General features: G+C 46.1%; 12 non-coding genes across 12 annotated transcripts; 3 read left to right on the top strand and 9 right to left on the bottom strand.

The window, feature by feature from the left end:
• The first annotated feature begins 3,160 nt into the window (after positions 1-3,160).
• trnat-cgu lies at positions 3,161-3,232 on the top strand. Its single transcript has one exon. It is a non-coding gene; the product is annotated as a tRNA-Thr (tRNA).
• Positions 3,233-8,235: 5,003 nt separating this feature from the next.
• On the bottom strand, positions 8,236-8,308 carry trnav-aac. Its single transcript has one exon. It is a non-coding gene; the product is annotated as a tRNA-Val (tRNA).
• Positions 8,309-8,804: 496 nt separating this feature from the next.
• Positions 8,805-8,877, bottom strand: trnav-uac. The gene has a single exon. It is a non-coding gene; the product is annotated as a tRNA-Val (tRNA).
• A 1,688-nt stretch (positions 8,878-10,565) lies between these two features.
• Positions 10,566-10,638, bottom strand: trnav-aac. Its single transcript has one exon. It is a non-coding gene; the product is annotated as a tRNA-Val (tRNA).
• A 486-nt stretch (positions 10,639-11,124) lies between these two features.
• trnav-aac lies at positions 11,125-11,197 on the bottom strand. The gene has a single exon. It is a non-coding gene; the product is annotated as a tRNA-Val (tRNA).
• Positions 11,198-12,995: 1,798 nt separating this feature from the next.
• Positions 12,996-13,068, bottom strand: trnav-aac. The gene has a single exon. It is a non-coding gene; the product is annotated as a tRNA-Val (tRNA).
• A 2,139-nt stretch (positions 13,069-15,207) lies between these two features.
• On the bottom strand, positions 15,208-15,280 carry trnav-aac. Its single transcript has one exon. It is a non-coding gene; the product is annotated as a tRNA-Val (tRNA).
• Positions 15,281-16,168: 888 nt separating this feature from the next.
• Positions 16,169-16,241, bottom strand: trnav-uac. Its single transcript has one exon. It is a non-coding gene; the product is annotated as a tRNA-Val (tRNA).
• Positions 16,242-18,473: 2,232 nt separating this feature from the next.
• trnav-uac lies at positions 18,474-18,546 on the bottom strand. The gene has a single exon. It is a non-coding gene; the product is annotated as a tRNA-Val (tRNA).
• Positions 18,547-18,850: 304 nt separating this feature from the next.
• trnav-aac lies at positions 18,851-18,923 on the bottom strand. The gene has a single exon. It is a non-coding gene; the product is annotated as a tRNA-Val (tRNA).
• Positions 18,924-20,495: 1,572 nt separating this feature from the next.
• trnav-cac lies at positions 20,496-20,568 on the top strand. Its single transcript has one exon. It is a non-coding gene; the product is annotated as a tRNA-Val (tRNA).
• A 2,203-nt stretch (positions 20,569-22,771) lies between these two features.
• Positions 22,772-22,848, top strand: trnan-guu. The gene has a single exon. It is a non-coding gene; the product is annotated as a tRNA-Asn (tRNA).
• The last annotated feature ends 1,008 nt before the right edge of the window (positions 22,849-23,856 follow it).

The raw sequence follows: 23,856 nt of genomic DNA, 5'->3' as shown, positions 1-23,856 counted from the left end.
GATTCACCTGAGGAAGGAGCTGCACTCCGAAAGCTCGTGTTTGAAACAAACCTGTTGGACTTTAACCTGGTGTTGTAAGACTTCTTACTGTATCTCTGGCAGCAGCGCATTCCTTCCCGACGAACTTAATGCATTCTATGCTCGGTTTGAGCAGGTAACAAACAATCCGCTGTCGAGTGCCCCAGCAGCTCTTAATTCACCCATACCCACCATCAAGTTTCCGAAGTCAGATCGGCCTTCCTGAAAGTGAACCCACGGAAGGCGACGGGCCCGGACGGGATCCCTGGTCATGCACTCAGAGCCTGCGCATACCAGCTGGCAGAGGTATTCACAGACATCTTTAACCTATCCCTACTCCACACCGAGGTCCCCACCTGCTTCAAGAAGACCACCATCATACCGGTACCAAAGAAGAATGAGGCAACATGCCTCAATGACTACCCTCCGGCGGCCCTGACGTCAGTTGTAATGAAGTGCTTCGAGAGGCTGATCATGAAGCGCATCACCTCCATACTCCTGGAATGCCTGGACCCACTTCAATTCGCATACCGTCGCAACCGGTCAACATCAGACGCCATTTCCCTGGCCCTACACTCATCTCTAGAGCATCTCGAAAACAAGGACTCCTACATCAGACTCCAAGGGCTGGTTTAGCTCACCAGGCTAAATCGCTGGCTTTTAAAGCAGGCCAACAGCACGGTTCGATTCCTGCACCAGGTGCTGGAATGTGGTGACTCGGGGCTTTTCACAGCAACTTCATTGAAGCCTACTCGTGACAATAAGGGATTTTCATTTTTCATTCATTTATTTATTGACTACAGCTCCGCCTTCAACACCATAATCCCAGCCAAGCTCATATCAAAGCTCCAAAACCTAGGACTTGGCTCTCCACTCTGCAACTGGATCCTTGACTTTCTGACCAACAGACCACAATCAGTAAGAATGAACACCAACACCTCCTCCACAATAGTCCTCAATACCGGTGCCCCGCAAGGCTGGGTACTTAGCCCCCTACTCTACTCCCTGTACACATACGACTGCGTGGCAAAACTTGGTTCCAGCTCCATCTACAAGTTGGCTGACTATACGACCAGAGTGGGCCGGATCTTGAATAACGACGAGTCCGAATACAGGAGGGAGATAGAGAACCTAGTGGAGTGGTGTAACGACAACAATCTCTCCCTCAATGCCAGCAAAACTAAAGAGCTGGTCATCGACTTCAGGAAGCAAAGTACTGTACACACCCTGTCAGCATCAACGTGGACGAGGTGGAGATGGTTAGCAGTTTCAAATTCCTAGGGGTGCACATCACCAAAACTCTGTCCTGGTCCACTCACGTCGACACTATCACCAAGAAAGCACAACAGCGCCTACACTTCCTCAGGAAACTAAGGAAATTCGGCATGTCCACATTAACCCTTACCAACTTTTACACGTGCACTACAGAAAGCATCCTATCGGGCTGCATCACAGCCTGGTATGGCAACTGCTCGGCCCAGGACCGCAAGGAACTTCAGAGAGTCGTGAATATCGCCCAGTCCATCACACAAACCTGCCTCCCATCCATGGACTCCATCTACACCTCCCGCTGCGGGGGAAAGTGGGCAGCATAATCAAGGATCCCTCCCACCCGCCTTACTCACTTTTCCAACTTCTTCCATCGGGCAGGAGATACAGAAGTTTGAGAACACGCACGAACAGACTCAAAAACAGCTTCTTCCCGACTGTCACCAGACTCCTAAATGACTCTCTTATTGACTGACCTCATTAACACTACACCCTGTGTGCTTCAACCGATGCCAATGCATATGTAGTTACATTGTATATCTTGTGTTGCCCTATCACGTAGTCCCATGTATTTTCTTGTATTTTGTTGAATTTTGTTTAATTCCCTCTTCTTCCATGTACTGAATGATCTGTTGAGCTGCTTGCAGAAAATACTTTTCACTGTACCTCCATAATAAACAAATCCAACCCAATAACCCATCTTGCTCCATTTTCACATAATAATAAATGGCAATGGTCTTTCTGACCGCCCTCTCGCATCCACCTTGAGAGATTAATATCACCCCCCCCCCCCCACACACACACATACCCCTACCCCTCTCGGTGTCGGTTTGTTTCTGGGACCCACTGCCTTTCTGCTATAATGTGATTGACGGCACAGACACATATAGGGATCTCTATATTTGTGTGCTGGTATTTCTCTATATATGTGCCATATTGCGATCACTTCTACATTTGCTGCTACGCACATTCTCTCCAATCAGACGGAATATGAACCGTGCCCGGATGCTGACTGTGTATCAGGATCGTCAGTATCGATTGTACTGCTGTGTGGCGTCAGTATCCTCTTCAACCCTCATTTCAGCGTCCAGATGTTCCACTGGGTCTTGGCGGCTCCAGTCTGATAGAAACGAACAGAAAACAATAATAATCTCAAAATTCAGAATCAGCCTCATATTGACCAACGTAACGGTCACCTGCACCATACTCATTATTATTTAATTAACAATAATATCTGGTTACTCAGTAAGGGGAGAATGGGGGTTTTGCAGTGAAGGAAATACTGAGTAGCGAGATCATAACGAGGAGGGTGACGAGGCGGTTCCCCGCGATATTTCCTGAATCAATCGCTCTTCAGGGCCGGCAATTATCTGTCAGAGCAGCAATCCAGATTCAGGTCCCACTGCATTGCTGATCCAACCAATGACAGGAATCGAGCAGCGGCAGCAATGTCTAGAATATCCCAATGGTGTTGGAGCGAGGGCATCAAACGGAAACTGTGACCGGTGCACCGCAGACACAAAGCTGAAAAGGTGTGCGGCGGTTATCAGCTGCAGTCACAAGTGATGGAGCGGAAATAGCCACAGTTGAGCATCCAGCAGCCCGTGACCGTCCTGCACCTGCTCAACTCACTGAGAACAATATAGTGTCGGAGGGGTGGGGGCAGATTGAACTGACGCTACCTGCGCCTATTTGAAATAACTTTTTCTATTGCCCTTTTCACCCTGCATTTAAATCCCGCGGGGTTTTCCGTTCTCAAGTTCTGACAATACTTTTTGAAATGTTCTATTGATTCTTCTTCTCTCATCAATTGTTGCGCCAGACTCCAAATGATAACAACTCACAGTGCAATCAACATCAATTTCTTGCATAAGGTGCGGTGGCCAAGAGGAAAGGCGTTGGTTTCGTAAACCAAAAATCGCGGGTTCGAATCCCGCCCGTGCCTCGGTGCTGATCTATTCAAAGCCCTCTATAACGTTTCATTGTCTCACAAACGCTTGCTGCATGAAATATCATTCACCAATCTTCTTTATAGGACATTTAACCTTCAGCTAATGAAAACAATTCCAGACAATCTGGTCTCTGAAAAAAGCAACGTTCCCCTTTTTTCGTCAGAACAAAAATAAAGAAAGCTAGTCTGTTGAGCCTTGCTATTATTCTGAGTTCTAACCTCCGCATGTCCACCAAAGTCTTGGCATTCTTTCGACTTCGTCGCATCCGTGGTGTGAACCGAGAACTCCAGGGATGATTAAGCATCATTTTTTGATTAGAAACACCTATAGTGACAAAGATAGTGTACAAACAGTTGGAATTTAGATTTCTGTCTAGGTTTCCCGCCCTGATATGCATTGCAGTCAACACTGAATCGACTGAACAGCCGAATTCTAACACGGAGTAAACCGAATCCGGCAGCAGAGGGCGCCAAATACAAGCACGGGCGTCAGAAACTCACCTGATGGTGTCGGCCAAGCCGATAGGATGGGAGGCGAGTGATGTCACAATAGACCCTCTCCCTGCACTGCACTAAGTTCCCTCTCTCCGACACAATCCCTGACTCAGTCCAGTCCAGTTCACTGGGAGAGATTCAGTCAGACATGGTTGTGATAATACTGGCGGCGCTTTGGCACAGTAAATAGTTATAGTGGTAATTAAACCAGATTAGCATATTAATACACATAGGCTAGAGTATAATTAACGATCGGGAATGTCTATGAAGTGCCTGCATCAGAGGTCCCAGAAAATGCCGCAGATAAAAGCAAATTTGTATCAACTCTGTTTAAACTCAGGGTGGCACGGTGGCGCAATGGTTGGCACTGCTGCCTCATTGCACTGAGGACACGGATTCGATCCCGGTCCCAGATCACTGTCCGTGTGGTGTTTGAACATTCTCACTCCCACAACCTAGATGTACAGGCTAAGTGGAGTGGCCACGCTAAAAAGCACCTCTTAATTGAACAAACTCTAACTTTATAAAGGAACAACAATCTGTTCATTTCAGTCCTTCACTTTCGCAGGCCGGCAATGTTCAATCCAGTATCTCAGTCACCAGTGACAATAACAGTCTCAGAAGGGGCTTCAATGAAATTAAATTGCCAATATAAAGGCCCCAACATGTACAAAATGCAATGATATCAGGAGAAACCGGCACAGCCACCGAGATGGATTATCACCAACAACTCAGCAATGAAGAAAGATGTGGGTTCAGGACGATATCTGGCGTTTGCTGACAAATCTAAACAGAACGGTTACCTCAGTATAAGCGCATTCGATGTGGAGGATGGGGCGGTCTATTACTGCGCACTGAGAAACAGCGTTCGAGAAAACCTAAAGCCCCGTACACAACCCTGAGTGAGTGTTTACAGCATCACTGAGGTTCCTTTCCGAGAAGGAATTGATCCCATGCTCAGGCAAGCAATCATGTCTATTTACCGGACATGTCTCTGACCTTGTGTAGATCAAGAGAGGAATAGTTTGGGAAATCTTGAGAGCTATGGTTGAAAATATCAGCCATGATTGAATGGCAGAGCGGACTCGATGGGCCAAGTGACCTAATTCTGCTCCTATGTCTAATAGTCTTATGGTCTTATTATGGTCTATCATACCGCAAATTGTATTGTAACTTTAAAACCAGAATATCTACCTACCGGCAGAGGGTGGCACTCAACTGAGGAGATGGACGAAAATCATGGCCTGCTCTTGCAGAAAGTCCAAGGACAAAGACTCCTCGTTACCTGTTCTTTTAACGCAAAGCAGAATGGATCAATACGTGCTGCGGTACAAAATGTACAAGGTACTTAATGGGCGGTACTGTGGTTCAGTGGGTTGCACTGCTGCCTCATGCTCCTAGGAACCGCGTTCGATTCCCGGCATGGTTCTCTATCCGTGCGGAGTCTGCACGTCCTCCCCGTGTCTGCGTGGGTTTCCTCCGGGTGCTCCGGTTTCCTCCCACAAGTCCCGAAAAGACGTGCTGTTAGGTGAATTGGACATTCTGAATTCTCCCTCTGTGTACCTGAACAGGGGTCGGAGTGTGGTGACTCGGGAATTTTCACAGTAACTTCATTGCAGTGTTAATGTATGCCTACTTATGACACTAGTGAAGATTATTATTATGACAATGTACCCTTAATGTATAATAACCGCCGAGCAACATGAGAATTACTATCAGTTGGGACATGGGAAGCACATGGTGCCAGGTTTAGACTTTAATAGAAATCAATTTTTCGATCGAAAATACCTGAAATTTCTGTTGACACGACATGTCTTCTGTTCGATTCCCACGCAGATCAGGGACATACTGCGCCCATTTATGTTATGAAGAGACGTTGCATAGTTTTGGGTGTACAAGATTATGAGGGGCATGGCAGGGTGGATAGGGAGCAGTTGTTCCCCTTAGTTGAAGGGTCAGTTACGGGGGGACACAAGTTCAAGGTGAGGGGCAGGAGGTTATGGTGAATTTGAGGAAAATCTTATTTAGCCAGAGGATGGTGACTGTTTGGAGTAAACTAGGTGGGAGGGTGGTAGAGGCAGTGTGCTTCACATCCATTAAATAGTACCTGGCTGAACACATGGCACGTCTTCACATTCAAGGCTATGGAACACGTGCTGACAAATGAGGTCCTGTAGTTAGTCCTGTATTTTTCACATGTTGGTGCAGACTCGATTGACCGGAAGGCCTCATCTGAATTGATTGGTTCTGTGCATCTGTGATTCTGGGTGCTATAACATTCCTGGCGCTATAATAATTTCGCGAGTGACAAACTTCCAGGATTTCTGCGTACATATTTATGCCCAGGTATTGGCTGCCCAATTTTACTGGCCTTGTCTTTCACTGGCATGTCACTGGTAATCAGAGGAATGCATTTCTCTGCTGCAATAAAGCAAGATGTGATAATGTTGTGATAACAAGTACCGTGAGCCGGCTGCAGTATTGGGATCGCCGCACCATTTAAGGATACGGCCTGCTGGACCTCTCGCAAATTCCGACAGCGAGACACCCAAAGCGAGAATCATACCCCTAGACCAACGCCCTTCTAATCCACAGAGCCCAAGTGGAGAATTGAACTGGTTGGAGAACTGGATCTAAACGCTGACCTCCCGGACCTCGGACTTTGAATTGTTCCAAAGAAGCTCAACAGACATTTGTTGCTTCCATTGATCTGACAGAGAGCTGGCACAGACACGGCGGGCGGAATGGACTCAATCTGTGGTGTAATCATTCTCTGATTTGATGCGAACCTCCCCTTGTGGGCAGGAACCCAAGGCCTCTTCTCATTTAATCTCTCTTGACTTGTCCCCTATTAGAGCCCTTTCCTGTTGTTCTGTTTGCTGCCTCCGGGATTTCACTTGGTTAAGACGCCCTATATTTCTAACCTGTCCCGGTTTTAATGAAAGATGATGGTGAAAGCCGAGCTTTATTGTCCTTTGGACAAATGCCGCCTGACTCCCTGAGTTGTTCCAGTATAGTCCGCTTTCTCCGCAGAAGCTAGAGTCACAGACAGACTCTCGGCGGTTGTGGCAAGGACTAAACAACATAACGGGCTACAAAGCGAAACCGAGTAGTATCTCTGGCAGCAGCGCACCCCTCCCCGATGAACTAAATGCATTCTATGCTCGGTTTGAGCAGGTAACCAGCAATCCGCGGTCGAGTGCCCCAGCAGCCCATAATTCACCCTTACCCACCATCAAGTTTCCGAAGTCAGATCGGCCTTCCTGAAAGTGAACCCACGGAAGGCGATGGGCTGGGACAGGATCCCTGGTCGTGCACTCAGAGCCTGTGCATACCAGCTGGCAGAGGTATTCACAGACATCTTTAACCTATCCCTACTCCACTCCGAGGTCCCCACCTGCTTCAAGAAGACCACCATCATACCGGTACCAAAGAAGAACCAGGCAACGTGCCTCAATGACTACCGCCCGGTGGCCCTGACGTCAGTTATAATGAAGTGCTTCGAGAGGATGATCATGAAGTGCATCACCTCCATACTCCCGGGACGCCTTGACCCACTTCAATTCACATACCGTCGAAACCAGTGCACATCAGATGCCATTTCCCTGGCCCTACACTCATCCCGAGAGCATCTCGAAAACAAGGACTCCTACATCAGACTCCTATTTATTGACTACAACTTCGCACCGTAAAATCACTCTTGCCACTTCACCACATGTTGATTTTCATCAACTTAATTTCATTGCTTCCATTGGTCTTGGTCTTCCTCTCCCATTGTCCCGCCCTCCCCATTCCCCTAGCCAATCGCATCCCTCTTGGGCAATCCGCCCCTTGTTCCTCATTTTCATCTGCCATTAACACATTCTAATCTTCTAATCGCCTGTCAGCACAGTTCTTAACACTGATTAGAAACATTTATATTCCCTTTTTCTTTCGACCCAACACATTTTTGTTATTCTCCACCCATGGCTGGCCGTCTGTCGAGGCCCAATGCTTCACGCTCCCCTCTCCCCCCACTCACCCACCCACCCTCCACTTCCCCCACACACTCCGCCAGTCTACACCTGACCAAAGATCCAGTTGTCCAGCTTCGACAAAGAGTCACCCAGACTCGAAACGACACTTGCCATCTCTCTCCACAGAGGCTGTCAGACCTGCTGAGACTGTCCTGTGTTTTCTGTTTTTTTTCCCCATTGACGCATCCGCAGTAAGTTGCTTTTATCGTACATTTAGACATGTTTGAAATGGTGATTAAATGTGTTCATCTGCATCTGTAAACCAAAAAGATTCTGTGGTGGATGAACAAACTGCTAATATCCGATCGTGGCAAAATAGGGAAGGCTTTTCCTCCCCTGGCGTCTTGAATATTCCGTATTTCTGACTTTGTTGCAGGAATTTTAATATCTCATGAGAGACCAAATCTCATGTTCCTCGAACGTGCGTGATTGAGGAAGAAAGGTATTTTGTGCAAATATTCGTCACACAAAACGAGAATCACGCGATGTTTCTGCCCGGTTTTGAACCGGGGACCTTTCGCGTGTTTGGCGAATGTGATAACCACTACAACACAGAAACTGCTGGGAGCATCGCAATCAGTGGCCCTGTGCAATGTTGAACCTCAATGTACTGTTGCAGCTTCTAACGGTTCCGCTGAGAGGCCATGTAACTTATTAGAAGGAGCCGTTTCTTTAAAACTGATGTCTCAACTTATCAAAGGATCAGAAATTGAACTTTGCTGAACTGGAGATAAGTTATGTTTTTCTTGAAGTTAAATTGAGAGGGCAGGGCTTTCATAAGTAACCACAGCTGAAACGAGAATTGATGATGCCCTGCTCACTTCGCTCTGCATCGGGAAACAGCTGTCCAACCCACTGAACTAAAGGAGACGCCAAAACTAGGAACTGCGAGCCAGCCAGGAGTCGAACCTGGAATCTCCTGCTTCGTAGTCAGACGCGTCATCCATTGCGCCACCGGCTCACAGCAGTTGTAAACTTCAGCTATTCCTCGATGATGAAGAGCAGTTACGAGATTGAGGTAATATTTAGCGATAGACTAAACTGGAAGCACCAGATGTTTCTGCCCGGTTTCGAACCGGGGACTATTCGCGTGTAAAGCGAATGTGATAACCACTACACTACAGAAACAGCTGGGATCGCAGGTTCCAACGGACCTGTGTCACCCTCAACTCAACTGCCTTGTTGCAGCTTCGCATGGTTCGGCTGAGAGGCCATGTCACTTCTTACACGAACACGTCTATTTCTTTAAAACAGATGTCTAAACTTACAAGCCAGTAGAAGAACCTATATTGAACTGAAGAATTTGTTCAGCAAATCTCTAACGGCGAAATGCTCTATTCTATTATTAATGCAGCATTCTGAAATCCTACAGAAAAAAGCAACCGACTTTACACAATATTTGTTTCCTTATTCAATGCTTGAGTTGAGTTTAAGAATTGACAATTATGTGTTTCTTATATTTGACCTCTTTGTGTTTTGGTGTGTAACATGCTGCAGCCTAAATACCGTTCATGTAGAAGAAAGGAGGGGTAATTCGAAATCAACATTGAGCCTGGATTCACACACTGGCTTTTCCTGTTTCTCCATCAGGAAAACCGTTTTTTCTTTCCCAAAGCTGGTTCAGTTAAGTCTCTGGCATTTCCTCTAAGTCAGTTACAGTATCGTTTGTGTCTGTCCTTTTGAGTACACATTACTATAAGACATCCTTCAAACTGGCATGTTGCATTTGCTGATCCCAATGCCATCTTCTCTGCATTGGAGAGACTAAATGCAGACTGGGTGACCACTTTGCAAAACACCTTCGCTCCATCGACAAACTGGTGGCAGACTCTCCTGTCGCTTGCTATTTGAACTCACTGTCCTGCTCTCATGTCCACATGTCCGAACTTGGCCTGCTGCAATGTTCCCATGTAGCTCAGCACAACGCCGAGGAAGAGCACCCCATCCTCCGAATAGGCACGGTACAGCCTTGCGGATTTTACAGTAGGCTCAACAACTTCGCACCGTGAAATCACTCTTCCCACTTCACCACATGTTTATTTCCATCAACTTATTTTCATTGCTTCCATTGATATGTCTTCCTCTCCCATTGTCTCCCCCTCCCCATTCCCCTAGCCAATCGCATCCCTCTTGGGAAATCCGCCCCTTGTTCCTCATTTTCATCTGCCATTAACACATTCTAATCTTCTAATCGCCTCTGTCAGCACAGTTCTTAACACTGATTAGAAACATTTATATTCCCTTTTTCTTTCGACCCAACACATTTTTGTTATTCTCCACCCATGGCTGGCCGTCTGTCGAGGCCCAATGCTTCACGCTCCCCTCTCCCCCCACCCACCCTCCCTCCACTTCCCCCACACACTCCGCCAGTCTACACCTGACCAAAGATCCAGTTGTCCAGCTTCGACAAAGAGTCACCCAGACTCGAAACGACACTTGCCATCTCTCTCCACAGAGGCTGTCAGACCTGATGAGACTGTCCTGTGTTTTCTGTTTTTCTTTCCCATTGACGCATAAGCAGTAAGTTGCTTTTATCGTACATTTAGCCATGTTTGAAATGGTGATTAAATATGTTCATCTGCATCTGTAAACCCAAAAGATTCTGTGGTGGATGAACAAACTGCTAATATCCGAATCGTGGCAAAATAGGGAAGGCTTTTCTTCCCCTGGCGTCTTGAATATTCCGTATTTCTGACTTTGTTGCAGGAATTTTAATATCTCATGAGAGACCAAATCTCATGTTCCTCGAACGTGCGAGATTGAGGAAGAAAGGTATTTTGTGCAAACATTCGTCACACAAAATGAGAAGCACGCGATGTTTCTGCCTGGTTTCGAACCGGGGACCTTTCGCGTGTTAGGCGAATGTGATAACCACTACACTACAGAAACTGCTGGGAGCATCGCAATCAGTGGCCCTGTGCAATGTTGAACCTCAATGTACTGTTGCAGCTTCCAACGGTTCCGCTGAGAGGCCATGTAACTTATTGGAAGGAGCCGTTTCTTTAAAACTGATGTCTCAACTTATCAAAGGATCAGATATTGAACTTGCTGAACTGGAGATAAGTTATGTTTTGCTGTAAAATGCTGCAGCCTAAATACCGTTCATGTAGACGAAAGGTGGGGTAATTGCAAATCAACTTTGAGCCTGGATTCCCACACTGGCTTTTCCCGTTTCTCCATCAGGAAAACCGTTTTTTCTTTCCCAAAGCTGGTTCAGTTAAGTCTCTGGCGTCTTGAATATTCCGTATTTCTGACTTTGTTCCAGGAATTTTAATATCTCATGAGAGACCAAATCTCATGTTCCTCGAACGTGCGAGATTGAGGAAGAAAGGTATTTTGTGCAAACATTCGTCACACAAAATGACAAGCTCGCGATGTTTCTGCCCGGTTTCGAACCGGGGACATTTCGCGGGTTAGGCGAATGTGATGACCACTACACCACAGAAACTGCTGGGAGCTTGGCAATCAGTGGCCGTGTGCAATGTTGAACCTCAATGTATTGTTGCAGCTTCTAATGGTTCCCCTGAGAGGACATGTAACTTATTGGAAGAAGCCGTTTCTTTAAAACTGATGTCTCAACTTATCAAAGGATCAGATATTGAACTTTGCTGAACTGGAGATAAGTTATGTTTTGCTTGAAGTTAAATTGAGAGGGCAGGGCTTTCATAAGTAACCACAGCTGAAACGAGAATTGATGATGCCCTGCTCACTTTGCTCTGCATCGGGATTTTGTTCAGGAAATCTCGAACGGCGAAATGCTCTCTTCTATTATTAATGCAGCATTCTGAAATCCTACAGAAAAAAGCAACCGACTTTACTCAATGTTTGTTTCGTTATTCAATGCTTGAGTTGAGTTTACGAATTGACAATTATGTGTTTCTTATATTTGACCTCTTTGTGTTTTGGTGTGTAAAATGCTGCAGCCTAAATACCGTTCATGTATAAGAAAGGAGGGGTAATTCGAAATCAACATTGAGCCTGGATTCCCACACTGGCATTTCTTGTTTCTCCATCAGGAAAACCGTTTTTTCTTTCCCAAAGCTGGTTCAGTTAAGTCTCTGGCATTTCCTCTAAGTCAGTTACAGAATCGTTTGTGTCTGTCCTTTTGAGTACACATTACTATAAGACATCCTTCAATCTGGCATGTTGCATTTGCTGATCCCAATGCCATCTTCTCTGCATTGGAGAGACTAAATGCAGACTGGGTGACCACTTTGCAAAACACCTTCGCTCCATCGACAAACTGGTGGCAGACTCTCCTGTCGCTTGCTATTTGAACTCACTGTCCTGCTCTCATGTCCACTTGTCCGATCTTGGCCTGCTGCAATGTTCCCATGTAGCTCAGCACAACGTCGAGGAAGAGCACCCCATCCTCCGAATAGGCACGGTACAGCCTTGCGGGTTTTACAGTAGGCTCAACAACTTCGCACCGTGAAATCACACTTCCCACTTCACCACATGTTTATTTCCATCAACTTATTTTCATTGCTTCCATTGATATGTCTTCCTCTCCCATTGTCTATCCCTCCCCATTCCCCTAGCCAATCGGATCCCTCTTGGGAAATCCGCCCCATGTTCCTCATTTTCATCTGCCATTAACACATTCTAATCTTTTAATCGCCTCTGTCAGCACAGTTCTTAACACTGATTAGAAACATTTATATTCCCTTTTTCTTTCGACCCAACACATTTTTGTTATTCTCCACCCATGGCTGGCCGTCTGTCGAGGCCCAATGCTTTACGCTCCCCTCTCCCCCCACCCACCCACCCACCCTGCACTTCCCCTTCCCACTCCGCCAGTCTACACCTGACCAAAGATCCAGTTGTCCAGCTTCGACAAAAAGTCACCCAGACTCGAAACGACACTTGCCATCTCTCTCCACAGAGGCTGTCAGACCTGATGAGACTGCCCTGTGTTTTCTGTTTTTCTTTCCCATTGACGCATAAGCAGTAAGTTGCTTTTATCGTACATTTAGACATGTTTGAAATGGTGATTAAATATGTTCATCTGCATCTGTAAACCCAAAAGATTCTGTGGTGGATGAACAAACTGCTAATATCCGAACCGTGGCAAAATAGGGAAGGCTTTTCTTCCCCTGGCGTCTTGAATATTCCGTATTTCTGACTTTGTTGCAAGAATTTTAATATCTCATGAGAGACCAAATGTCATGTTCCTCGAACGTGCGAGATTGAGGAAGAAAGGTATTTTGTGCATACATTCGTCACACAAAATGAGAAGCACGCGATGTTTCTGCCCGGTTTCGATCCGGGGACCTTTCACGTGTTAGGCGAATGTGATAACCACTACACTACAGAAACTGCTGGAAGCATCGCAATCAGTGGCCCTGTGCAATGTTGAACCTCAATGTACTGTTGCAGCTTCCAACGGTTCCGCTGAGAGGCCATGTAACTTATTGGAAGGAGCCGTTTCTTTAAAACTGATGTCTCAACTTATCAAAGGATCAGATATTGAACTTGCTGAACTGGAGATAAGTTATGTCTTGCTTGAAGTTAAATTGAGAGGGTAGCGCTTTCATAAGTAACCACAGCTGAAACGAGAATTGATGATGCCCTGCTCAATTTGCTCTGCATCGGGATTTTGTTCAGCAAATCTCTAACGGCGAAATGCTCTCTTCTATTATTAATGCAGCATTCTGAAATCCTACAGAAAAAAGCAACCGACTTTACACAATGTTTGTTTCGTTATTCAATGCTTGAGTTGAGTTGAAGAATTGACAATTATGTGCTTCTTATATTTGACCTCTTTGTGTTTTGGTGTGTAAAATGCTGCAGCCTAAATACCGTTCATGTATAAGAAAGGAGGGGTAATTCGAAATCAACATTGAGCCTGGATTCACACACTGGCTTTTCCTGTTTCTCCATCAGGAAAACCGTTTTTTCTTTCCCAAAGCTGGTTCAGTTAAGTCTCTGGCATTTCCTCTAAGTCAGTTACGGTATCGTTTGTGTCTGTCCTTTTGAGTACACATTACTACAGTATAAGCCATCCTTCAATCTCGCCTGTTGCATTTGCTGATCCCAATGCCATCTACTCTGCATTGGAGAGACTAAATGCTGACTGGGTGACCACTTTGCAAAACACCTTCGCTCCATCGACAAACTGGTGGCAGACTCTCCTGTCGCTTGCTATTTGAACTCACTGTCCTGCTCTCATGTCCACATGTCCGATCTTGGCCTGCTGCAATGTTCCCATGTAGCTCAGCACAACGCCGAGGAAGAGCACCCTATCCTCCGAATAGGCACGGTACAGCCTTGCGGATTTTACAGTAGGCTCAACAACTTCGCACCGTGAAATCACTCTTCCCACTTCACCACATGTTTATTTCCATCAACTTATTTTCATTGCTTCCATTGATATGTCTTCCTCTCCCATTGTCTATCCCTCCCCATTCCCGGAGCCAATCGCATCCCTCTTGGGAAATCCGCCCCTTGTTCCTCATTTTCATCTGCCATTAACACATTCTAATCTTCTAATCGCCTCTGTCAGCACAGTTCTTAACACTGATTAGAAACATTTATATTCCCTTTTTCTTTCGACCCAACACATTTTTGTTATTCTCCACCCATGGCTGGCCGTCTGTCGGGGCCCAATGCTTCACGCTCCCCTCTCCCCCCACCCACCCACCCTCCACTTCCCCCACACACTCCGCCAGTCTACACCTGACCAAAGATCCAGTTGTCCAGCTTCGACAAAGAGTCACCCAGACTCGAAACGACACTTGCCATCTCTCTCCACAGTGGCTGTCAGACCTGATGAGACTGTCCTGTGTTTTCTGTTTTTCTTTCCCATTGACGCATACGCAGTAAGTTGCTTTTATCGTACATTTAGACATGTTTGAAATGGTGATTAAATATGTTCATCTGCATCTGTAATCCCAAAAGATTCTGTGGTGGATGAACAAACTGCTAATATCCGAATAGTGGCAAAATAGGGAAGGCTTTTCTTCCCCTGGCGTCTTGAATATTCCGTATTTCTGACTTTAGAACATAGAACAGTACAGCACAGAACAGGCCCTTCGGCCCTCAATGTTGCGCCGAGCCATGATCACCCTACTCAAACCCATGTATCCACCCTATACCCGTAACCCAACAACCCTCCCTTAACCCCACTTTTTATTAGGACACTACGGGCAATTTAGCATGGCCAATCCACCCAAACCGCACATCTTTGGACTGTGGGAGGAAACCGGAGCACCCGGGGGAAACCCACGCACACAGGGGGAGGACGTGCAGACTAATATCCCAGCCGGGAATCGAACTTGGGACCTTGAGGCTGTTAAGCATTTATGCTAACCACCATGCTACCCTGCTGCCCCGAACTTTGTTGTAGGAATTTTAATATCTCATGATTGACCAAATCTCATGTTCCTCGAACGTGCAAGATTGAGGAAGAAAGGTATTTTGTGCAAACATTCGTCACACAAAATGAGAAGCACGCGATGTTTTTGCCCGGTTTCGAATCGGGGACCTTTCGCGTGTTAGGCGAATGTGATAACCACTACACTACAGAAACTGCTGGGAGGATCGCACTCAGTGGCCGTGTGCAATGTTGAACCTCAATGTACTGTTGCAGCTTCTAACGGTTCCGCTGAGAGGCCATGTAACTTATTGGAAGGAGCCGTTTCTTTAAAACTGATGTCTCAACTTATCAAAGGATCAGATATTGAACTTTGGTGAACTGGAGATAAGCTATGTTTTGCTTGAAGTTAAATTGTGAGGGCAGGGCTTTTATAAGTAACCACAGCTGAAACGAGAATTGATGATGGTATGCTCACTTTGCTCTGCATCGGGAACCCGCTGCCGGGTGAAAGCAGGCAACATAATCAAGGATCCCTCCCACCCCCCTTACTCACTTTTCCAACTTCTTCCATCGGGCAGGAGATTCAGAAGTCTGAGGACACGGGCGAACAGACTCAAAAACAGCTTCTTCCCCACTGTCACCAGACTCCGAAATGACCCTTTTATGGACTGTCCTCATTAACACTCCACCCTGTATGCTTCATCCGATGCCAATGCTTATGTCGTAACATTGTATATCTTGTGTTGCCCTATTATGTATTCTCATGTATTTTCTTGAATTCTGTTCAATTCCCTTTTCTTCCCATGTACTGAATGATCTGTTGAGCTGCTTGCAGAAAAATACTTTTCACTGGACCTCGGTACATGTGACAATAAACAAATCCAATCCAATCCAGCTGTCCATCCCACTGAACTAAAGGGGACGCCAAAACTAGGAACTACGAGCCAGCCAAAAGTCGAACCTGGAATCTCCTGATTCGCAGTCAGACACGTTATCCATTGCGCCACTGGCCCACAGTTGTTCCAGCCTTTTGCAATTCCTCGATGATGAAGACCAGTTACGAGACAATATTTAACAACAGACTAAATTGGAAGCACCAGATGTTTCTGCCCGGTTTCGAACCGGGGACCATTCGCGTGTAAAGCGAATGTGATAACCACTACACTACAGAAACAGCTGGCAAGACCGACGCCAACGGACCTGTGTCACCTTCAACTCAACTGCCTTGTTGCAGCTTCGCATGGTTCGGCTGAGAGGCCATGTCACTTCTTACAAGGACACGTCTGTTTCTTAAAAATTGATTTCAAAACTTACAAGCCAGAAGAAGAACCTATATTGAACTGAAGCATTTGTTCAGCAAATCTCTAACGGCGGAATGCTCTCTTCTATTATTAATGCAGCATTCTGAAATCCTACAGAAAAAAGCAACCGACTTTACACAATATTTGTTTCGTTATTCAATGCTTGAGTTGAGTTTAAGAATTGACAATTATGTGCTTCTTATATTTGACCTATTGTGTTTTGGTGTGTAAAATGCTGCAGCCTAAATACCGTTCATGTAGAAGAAAGGAGGGGTAATTGTAAATCAAATTTGAGCCTTGATTCGCACACTGGCTTTTCCCGTTTCTCCATCAGGAAGACCGTTTTCTATTTCCCAAAGCTGGTTCAGTTAAGTCTCTGGCATTTCCTCTAAGTCAGTTACGGTATCGTTTGTGTCTGTCCTTTTGAGTACACATTACTACAGTATAAGCCATCCTTCAATCTCGCCTGTTGCATTTGCTGATCCCAATGCCATCTACTCTGCATTGGAGAAACTAAATGCCGACTGTATGACCGCTTTGCAAAACACCTTCGCTCCATCGACATGCTGGTGGCAGACTCTCCTGTCGCTTGCTATTTGAACTCACTGTCATGCTCTCATGTCCACATGTCCGATCTTGGCCTGCTGCAATGTTCCCATGTAGCTCAGCACAACGCCGAGGAAGAGCACCCCATCCTCCGAATAAGCACGGTACAGCCTTGCGGATTTTACAGTACGCTCAACAACTTCGCACCGTGAAATCGCTCTTCCCACTTCACCACATGTTTATTTCCATCAACTTATTTACATTGCTTCCATTGATATGTCTTCCTCTCCCATTGTCTTCTCCTCCCCATTCCCCTAGCCAATCGCATCCCTCTTGGGAAACCCACCCATTGTTCCTCTTGTCATCTGCCATTAACACATTCTAATCTTCTAATCGCCTCTGTCAGCACAGTTCTTAACACAGATTAGAAACATTTACATTCCCTTTTTCTTTCGACCCAACACATTTTTGTTATTCTCCACCCATCGCTGGCCGTCTGTCAAGGCCCAATGCTTCACGCTCCTCCCCCCCAACTTCCCCCACACACTCCGCCAGTCGACACCTGACCAAAGATCCAGTTGTGCAGCTTCGACAAAGAGTCACCCAGACTCGAAACGACACTTGCCATCTCTCTCCACAGAGGCTGTCAGACCTGCTGAGACTGTCCTGTGTTTTCTGTTTTTCTTTCCCATTGACGCATACGCAGTAAGTTACTTATATCGTACATTGAGACATGTTTGAAATGGTGATTAAATATGTTCGTCTGCATCTGTAAACCCAATAGATTCTGTGGTGGCTGAACGAACTGCTAATAGCCGAATCGTGGCAAAATAGGGAAGGCTTTTCTTCCCCCGGCGTCTTGAAAATGCAGTATTTCTGACTTTGTTGCAGGAATTTTAATATCTCATGGAATCTCATGTTCCTTGAACGTGCGAAATTGAGGAAGAAATGTATTTTGTGCAAACATTCGTCTCACAAAATGGGAAGCACGCGATGTTCCTGCCTGGTTTCGAACCGCGGACTTTTCGCGTGTCAAGCGATTGTGATAACCACTACACTACAGAAACTGCTGGGAGCATCGCAATCAGTGGCCCTGTGCAATGTTGAACCTCAATGTATTGTTGCAGCTTCGAACGGTTCCGCTGAGAGGCCATGTAACTTATTGGAAGAAGCCGTTTCTTTAAAACTGATATCTCAACTTATCAAAGGATCAGATATTGAACTTTGCTGAACTGGAGATAAGTTATGTTTTGCTTGAAGTTAAATTGTGAGGGCAGGGCTTTCATAAGTAAGCACAGCTGAAACGAGAATTGATGATGCCCTGCTCACTTTGCTCTGCATCGGGAACCAGCTGTCCAACCCACTGAACTAAAGGGGACGCCAAAACTAGGAACTGCGAGCCAGCAGTCGAACCTGGAATCTCCTGATTCGTAGTCAGACGCGTTATCCATTGCGCCACTGGCGCACAGCAGTTATTGACTTTTGCTATTCCTCGATGATGAAGACCAGTTACGAGATTGAAGTAATATTTAGCAACAGACTAAACTGAAAACTCCAGATGTTTCTGACCGGTTTCGAACCGGGGACCATTCGCGTGTAAAGCGAATGTGATAACCACTACACTACAGAAACAGCTGGCAGCGCAGACTCCAACGGACCTGTGTCACCATATTTGAAATGGTGATTAAATATGTTCATCTGCATCCGTAAACCCAATAGATTCTGTGGTGGATGAACAAACTACTGATATCCGAATTGTGGCAAAATAGGGAAGGCTTTTCTTCCCCCGGCGTCTTGAAAATTCAGTATTTCTGACTTTGTTGCAGGAATTTTAATATCTCATGCGAGACCAAATGTCATGTTCCTCGAACGTGCGAGATTGAGGAAGAAAGGTATTTTGTGCAAACATTCGTCACACAAAATGAGAAGCACGCGATGTTTCTGCCCGGTTTCGAACCGGGGACCTTTCGCGTGTTAGGCGAATGTGATAACCACTACACTACAGAAACTGCTGGGGAGCATCGCAATCAGTGGCCCTGTGCAATGTTGAACCTCAATATATTGTTGCAGCTTCTAATGGTTCCGCTGAGAGGCCATGTAACTTATTGGAAGAAGCCGTTTCTTTAAAACTGATGGCTCGACTTATCAAAGGATCAGATATTGATCTTTGCTGAACTGGAGATAAGTTATGTTTTGCTTGAAGTTAAATTGAGAGGGCAGGGCTTTCAAAAGTAACCACAGCTGAAACGAGAATTGATGATGCCCTGCTCACTTTGCTCTGCATCGGGAACCCACTGAACTAAAGGGGACGCCAAAACTAGGAACTGCGAGCCAGCCAGGAGTCGAGCCCCGCGAAAAGAGCCAAAGCATACTGCCATTGACATCGAAAATCAATCTAACATCTGCGGAGAACGCCCAAAGTACTGTAACATCTCAGGTAGTCAGGCGGCATTTGTCGACAGGACAACAAAGTTCGTCTTTCACCATCACCTTTCATTAAAACCGGGACAGGTTAGAAATGTGGTCCGTCTTAACCAAGTGAATTACCGGAGGGAGGAAACAGAACAACAGGAAAGGGCTCTAATAGGGGGAAAGTCAGGATAGATTAAATGAGAAGAGGCCTTGGGACCCTGGCCACAGAGTTAGGTTAGCATCAAATCAGAGAATAATGACACCACAGTATGAGGCCATTCCGGCCGCCGTGTCTGTGCCAGCTCTCTGTTAGCGCAATGGAAGAAACAATGAAACAAAACATATGTCTGGAGGAGTTATCGATGTCAGATTGATCAACAACTACCGCCCGGACACAAAGAACAAGTGGAAACAAGTTTGAAACGCAAATCTGCGATGGAAGGACACACAAAATGGGTGCAGCATTTACAGTGTGAAACTGCTGAACACACACTGAGTGTGAAAGCTGTATTGAGCCCAGTGGAAAGATGCGCTGCTGTTCCTCGAGTGGCTGTTGAGCTTCTTTGGAACATTTCACGACGCCGAGGTCCGGGAGGTCAGCGTAAAGATCCAGCCCTCCAGTCAGTTCAATTCTCCACTTTGGCTCTGTGGATTAAATGGGTCACGTCCCTGTGGTTAACGCAGATCTGGAGCATCAATTCTATCCAAACGCACTCCAGCTCAGACACCGTCTCTCTCTCTCGAGCATCATCTGTGGGGAGAGAAACGACGTAAACATCCCGAGTCCTGAGAAATCATTTTCAGAGTGGGCCAAAGTAAATCAACGCCGCCGTCAGCATCGCATATAATTCATAATCTCTGACCTGGAGTAAAGGGCTTGTCCTGGATTTAAACCCACGACCACTCCCATAGGCATTGATTGAAAATCCCTAAACGAGAACCAGACCTCGAAACCAAAGAGCACAAACGTAAGACCGACATTAAGCAAAATATAACTTATGTTAATTTCGATATAATTTCTACATCTCACGGCTTTATATGTTGAGACATCTGTTAATTTCAGAAACAGCTGTCGCTTGCAACAAGGGACCTGGCCTCTCAAACAGACCATCAGAATCTGCAGCAACTCAGTGAGGTTGTACATTCCGCACGTCCACTGATTGCCAGCGGTTTCTGTAGTGTAGTGGTTATCACATTCGCCTCACACGCGAAAGGTCCCCGGTTTGAAACCGAGCAGAAACATCGAACATTTCGTGTGAGAAAAGTTTGCACAATTATTGGGCACAAAATAATTCTGTTCCTGAATGTTGCCGGAATCTCGTGTGTTCCAGGACTATGAGATTTCGGCTGACATGAGCCACCAAACTGAATTGATCATTAAGGCCCAAGCACTGAATTTTCGGCAGGCAATGAGAGGTGAAGAATTTTCATATCTTGGGACACCTCGGATATTAGCAGCTAGTTCATCCACAACAGAGTTTCAGTGATTTACAAGTGAACATATTTAATCACCATCTCAAACATGTCTAAATGTGTGACAAATGCAACTTACTGCGGATGCTTCAAACGGAAACAAAAACAGAAAATACTGGATAATCTCAGCAGGTCTGACAGCCTCTGGGGAGCGAAATGGCAGCTGTCGTTTCCAGTCAAGTGGACTCTTTGTCAAAGCTGGAGAACTGGAACTGGAGATTCAGACGATTGTGGGGGTGGGGTGGTGGAGTGCTGTATTGGGTCTCGATAGAGGGCTAGCAATATGTGGGAAATGACGAAAATATCTCGGGCAGAAAGAAAAAGGGAATGTAAATGAGGCTAATCAAGGCTATGAAAGGTGCTGATGGCGCATCGAGCGGTCAGAATGTGTTAATGGCAGAACAAAGGTAAGCAGTGTGTCAGAGAACAATTACAAACAGGGATCAGTTTGCTGAAGTAGGATGGTATGGGCTGGTGGGAGGTGGGCGATGCTGAGGATAAAACATACCAAAAGAAGGGATGATAAGTTGATGGAAAAAACATGTGGTGAAGGGGGAAGTGAGAGTTCACAGTCTGAAGTTGTTGAACTGATAAAATGAAAGGGACAAAGAGCTGTCTGAGTCCACCAGAATTAGTCAATAGAAATGTGAATGCCCACACATAGACAAACTTCTCGGGAACGTATTGGTTTCATGCAGTTTGAGCTCAGCTTCTCAAAGCAAACCCAATGTGAAAGAATCCCGCCGTCGACGCCGCAAAGAAGTGAAGGAAACATGCGGCTTGACCAACGGGAAAACCTCATCGAAGGGCGCGTCCGGGATTTGAACCCGGGACCTCTCGCAAATTCCGACAGCGATACACCCAGAGCGAGAATCATACCCCTAGACCAACGCGTCCCGCGAAAAGAGCCAAAGCATACTGTCATTGCCATCGAAAATCAATCTAACATCTGTGGAGAACGCCAAAAGTACTGCAACATCTCAGGTAGTCAGTCGACAGGACAACAAAGTTCGTCTTTCACCATCACCTTTCATAAAAACCGGGACAGGTTAGAAATCAGAAGGGGGTTCAGTGCAGTTAGATTGCGAATGTACAGACTGGACCATGTACCACATGCTATGGTATCAGCAAAAGCCGGCACAGCCGCCGAGATTGGTCATCATTAACATATTGACGATGAAGAAAGAGGAGATCTCAGGACGATATCTGGCGGCTGCCAACAAGTCTAAAAAGAATGGTTACCTCAATATAAACGCGCTCAGTGTGGAGGACGGAGCGGTCTATTACTGTGCAATGAGCACAGTGTCACAAAGCAGCTACAACCACGTACGAAAGCCTCAGAGAGTATTTTCAATTCCAGCAAATTTGCGTTCCTGCCCTTGAACCGGAGGATGGTTTGATCTGGATTCAGAAAAATACTCAGGTCTATTTCTCCACAATTGCATTGCCGTCTCTGTCCTTGTATAGGTCAAGAGAGGAGCCGTTTCGGATTCGTGAGATTAATCAGCATGTCGCGATGCACAGTAAATTTAAGCTTGGAATATCCACTTCCGAGCAGCAGTAATGAAAGTTCTCAGATGTGGGGATAATAAAATCTTCCAGGACCGTTAACTGAGGTCGACCTTATGCCAACGAGTCTGAGCCCCCAGTAGTCTTCAGCGGAACATCGACTTTCTGATCGAAAATACATCAAATCTATGTTGACACTTCCTGCTTTCTGTTATGGAGGTTCCCAGATAAGGGACGTGTTTCAAAGAAAGTGCGGTGCTGTCCAAGTGAGTTCTGTAAAATCCACGGGCGTGTGGTGATTCCACGTCTCACAAATGTTCATGCCCGCGGGACCATGTGTACGGTCCTTCCAGATATTTTCCGCACTGCCTCAGGGGACCAATATTGCCAGCATTCTCATTCGGTCCCTGGCAATCAGAGGATTGCCCGTCACTGTTGAAATGCACAGAGTTGCGATCTTGCTGTCGTTTCCGTGGCGCAATCGGTTAGCGCGTTCGGCTGTTAACCGAAAAGTTGGTGGTTCGATCCCACCCGGCGACGAATTGTTGTTCAACTCCTGGATGATATGTTTTTAGGGGCTGTTTAGGACAGGGCTAAATCGCTGGCTTTGAAAGCAGACCAAGCAAACCAGCAGCTCGGTTCGATTCCCGTAACAGCCTCCCCGAACAGGCGCCGGAATGTGACGACTCGGGGATTTTCAGAGTAAATTCATTTGAAGCCCACTCGTGACAATAAGCGATTTTCTTGTTCTGATAACACGTACCGTGCACCGGCTGCAGCATGGAGTTGCCTCAATCGCTGTAATATCCTTCATGGCGCTGAGCTGGGGAATAGCTCAACGATGCTGTGTCTCCCTCGATAACTCAGGAGATTGTGACGCCTCCTCACGGACCTGCCAACAGACGAATGTTGAGCAGGAGTTGGTTATTCATCCGCTTGAGCCTTCTTCAACAATTCCAGACAATTTGGTCTCTGAAAAAAGCGATGTTCAGAGCAGTTCCCCTTTTGTACCTTCTTCGTCAGAACCAAAATAAAGAAAACTAGTCTGTTGAGCCCTGCTATTATTCTGAGTTCTAACCTCCGCCTGTCCACCAAAGTCTTGGCATTCTTTCGACTTCGTCCTAAGGTGTGAAACGAGAACTCCAGGGATGATTTGCACAGATTAAGCATAGTTTTTTGATTAGAAACACCTATAGTGACAAAGATAGTGTATAAACAGCTGAAATTTAGATTTCTGTGTAGGTGTCTCGCCCTGATATGCACTGCAGTCAACACTGAATCCACTCAACAGCCGAATTCTAACACGGAGTAAACCGAATCCGGCAGCAGAGGGCGCCAAATTCAAGCACGGGCGTCAGAAACTCACCTGATGGTGTCGGCCAAGCCGATAGGATGGGAGGCGAGTGATGTCACAATAGACCCTCTCCCTGCACTGCACTAAGTTCCCTCTCTCCTACACAATCCCTGTCTCAGTCCAGTCCAGTTCACTGTGAGAGAGTCAGTCAGACATGGTTGTGATAATACTGGCGGCGCTTTGGCACAGTAAAT

Source organism: Scyliorhinus canicula, unplaced genomic scaffold, assembly GCF_902713615.1.
Source record: "Scyliorhinus canicula unplaced genomic scaffold, sScyCan1.1, whole genome shotgun sequence".
NCBI lineage: Eukaryota > Metazoa > Chordata > Chondrichthyes > Carcharhiniformes > Scyliorhinidae > Scyliorhinus > Scyliorhinus canicula.
The sequence above is the reverse complement of the archived record's forward strand: the minus strand, read 5'-3'. Positions and strand labels throughout refer to the sequence as shown.